The sequence below is a fragment of the Brassica oleracea genome, chromosome C5 (assembly GCF_000695525.1).
Source record: "Brassica oleracea var. oleracea cultivar TO1000 chromosome C5, BOL, whole genome shotgun sequence".
Taxonomy (NCBI): Eukaryota; Viridiplantae; Streptophyta; class Magnoliopsida; order Brassicales; family Brassicaceae; genus Brassica; species Brassica oleracea.
In genome coordinates, this window is record NC_027752.1 from 30690278 (window position 1) to 30693567 (window position 3290).

Consider the following 3290-nt stretch of genomic DNA (forward strand, 5'->3'; position numbering starts at 1 on the left):
TGCTAGGTTCGATTTTATTGATTGATCTGATTAGAAATCATGAAACCCTAATTCTAGTCCTAACCTTAATCCTCATATCTGAAACTTGAAACCCTAAATTCATTATGCTTATGAATTCTATTAAATTGATTGATCTGATTATATGTTTTTGAGGTTTAATAAATTCGGATACTAGATAGATTAATTACAAACGGTTTATTCTAAATACCAATCAGTCTTGAAACTGATTCATTGAAATTCATGCTTGAAATCTATATTCTAGTATTGCTAAAATCAGCCTTGAAACTGATTGAGTGATTAATTGAATCCGTTTTTGCTAGTCTTGATAAACCATAATATTATGAACACATAGAATATTATTAGTGAGACTTGCTAGAAATTGACTGATTGATTAAATGCTTTTAAGATTGATAGTTTCATTGTCCTCACAAGATTGAAATACGAATTGATTGTTTTTAAGAATAAGGCCACATGAAAAAATTATACCTAAATATTGAGTGATATATGATTTGAGATGTCGAAAATCAACCTGGATTTTGCTGCCCTAAATCTCTCGGGAGATAATTATTTACAGTGGGCATTGGATACAAAGATTATCCTAAAGTCAAAAAGACTTGGTGAATGTATCATAGAAGGCAATAATGCAAATGAGAAAGATTGATACAAGGCAATATTAATTATTCGCCATCATCTTATTGAGAGTCTCAAAGATCAGTATTTGACAATTGACAATCCTCTAGACCTTTGGACATAATTCAAATCGAGATATGATCACCAAAGAAAGGTGTTATTACCAAAAGCTATGGAGGAATCTCAGAATCCAGGACTACAAGTCCGTGGATGATGAATGATTTTTTCAAATATATAAGTTTATAAGAAATATAGTTGCTGGTATAGCCATTCTCATGATAAGCTACGACCAGACTAAAGAAATTTAATGATTTATATTCACTCATAGAAGCCCATTGAGTTTAAAAGATATAAGAGTGGTTTCCATATTGAAACAATGGGCAAAGGAAATAAAAAGTTCCTTTAGATATATAAAATTCGCCCATGACCATAGAAAAATGGTCGAAACTATACATGCATTCTCTACTGGTCTTTGCTATGCCAAGATCAGGATGATACAGGCTAAATGCCTGCGAAAAATATTCATTTTATAGCATAACTGGATTGGCCATCCTGGTTCAAACATGATGCGAAATTGATATACAAATGGGCACACATTGAAAGAAAGAAAGAGTTATCCCAAAGAATCTCACGTGTGTAGCATGTACACAAGAGAAACTCATTGATAGGCCATCACTAGTCAAAGAGACTAAGTTAATAATAAACTGGTGAATACATGTCTCAAGCGTTTAAATGATTATGGTATGTCCATGGGGGTAAGTGTGGACAATTTCGTGATACATGTCCATACCAAGTACGGCTTGACCGAAATCTTTTATTAAACGCATACAGCTGATTGCTAGACCATTACTTAAGAGGTCAAAACTCCCAGTCACAGCTTGGGCCACACGAAATTTACATGCATCTAAGTTAATACGCATCAGGCCATTTAGTGAGCATAGATATTCCCCATCTATTAGATAACGGGTCAAGAGGCAGACATATCCCATCGTAAGACATTTGGATGTGCCGTCTATATACAAATTACTCCACCACAGAGAACTAAGATGGGACCTCAAAGGAGGATGAGGATATATATTGGATATGATTCTCCCACAATTATTAAGTACCTTGAGCCAAATATGGGTGATCAGTTTGAGGTCAGGTACACGGATTAGGGGGAGAAAGTAATAAGCTGGTAAAAGAGTAAGTAAAAGAAATTACATGGAATCATACATCCTTATATTGGCAAGATCCTCGGACTCAAGAATGAGATTTAGAAGTCCAAAAGATTATACAAAAGCTAGCTTAAACAATTGCCAGATTCCGTTACTGACCCGAATAGAATGACTAAGTCATATATACCAGCTGTAAATGCACCAAATTCGAATTGTTGTTCAAGAAGGACACAATCAAGTTGCTACTGAGTTTAAGGCACATTTGAAACGTGGTAGACCAATAAGTTCCAAAGATAAGATCCCTCGGATATTAAAGAAAAGTGCTAATGAATCCGTAGACGAGGGAATCCTAGACATGGTCGATCCTAAGATGGACAAACTTAAAATCCACGGCCGTGGATGAGGAAACCATAAACATGGTTGTACCTAAGGTGCCTCACAATGAGGCTTGGGACGCCAAGCTTCAGTGTACTGAAGGTCATAATGAAACCTCAATAAGTTATGTCATGTCCGGGACACAAATGGAACAAGAGTACTGAAGGTCATAATGAAACCTCAATAAGTTATGTCATGTCCGGGGCACAAATGGAACAAGAGAAAGAAAGTCGACATTGATGATATATTTGCATGCAGTGTAGCACTTGAGATTATGAAATGAATAAGGATCATGAACCCACGTCCATACATGAGTGTACTCAACAAATCAGATTAGATCAAATGGAAAGAGGACGTGGAGTTAAGTTCATTAAGAAAAGAGAGGTTTTGGTCCCATAGTTCGGACACCTCTAGATGTGAAACCAGTTGGACAAAAATGAGTCTTTGTGAAAGAAATGATACATGGCGAGATAGCAAGATATAAGGCACGGCCATATGCACAAGGATTCCACAAATACCAGGAATCAATTATGAGGAGACATACTCCCCTGCGGTGGATGCAACAAACATTTAGATTTCTAACAAGTCTGGCCATAAAAGAAGAAAAATAGACTTGCGGTTAAAGGATGTAGAAACCGTCTACTTGTATGGTCCACTGGATAATGAGATATATATAAAAGTCCCAGAGGGTATTGAGTTGTCAAATGCAACAGGTTCTCGAGAACTAAAGTATACAAGTATATGTTAATGATCTAATATATCCTAGGAACCTCTGAAGAGACTTTCAAACGATTATCTAAAGAAAGAGATTGAAATGGAAATTTCGGACAAACAAAGTTTTGTTTAGGATTACAAATTGAACATCTTAAAAGATGGAATCCTTGTGCATCAAAGGACTTATAGAAAGGTATTCAAACGGTTTTAACATGGACCAAAGCTCGCCCATTGAGTTGTCCCATAAGGTCCCTTGGTCCAGAGACAAACCCATTGTAAGTCCCAAGAAGGACATGGTCGTGAGTACCCCTGACTTGGACACGGATCCTTTGGTCCCAAGAAGGACAATAAATATGTCCTTGGTCCTGTAAAGTCCCTTACCCAAGTGCCATTGGCGCCTTGATGTAATAGGCA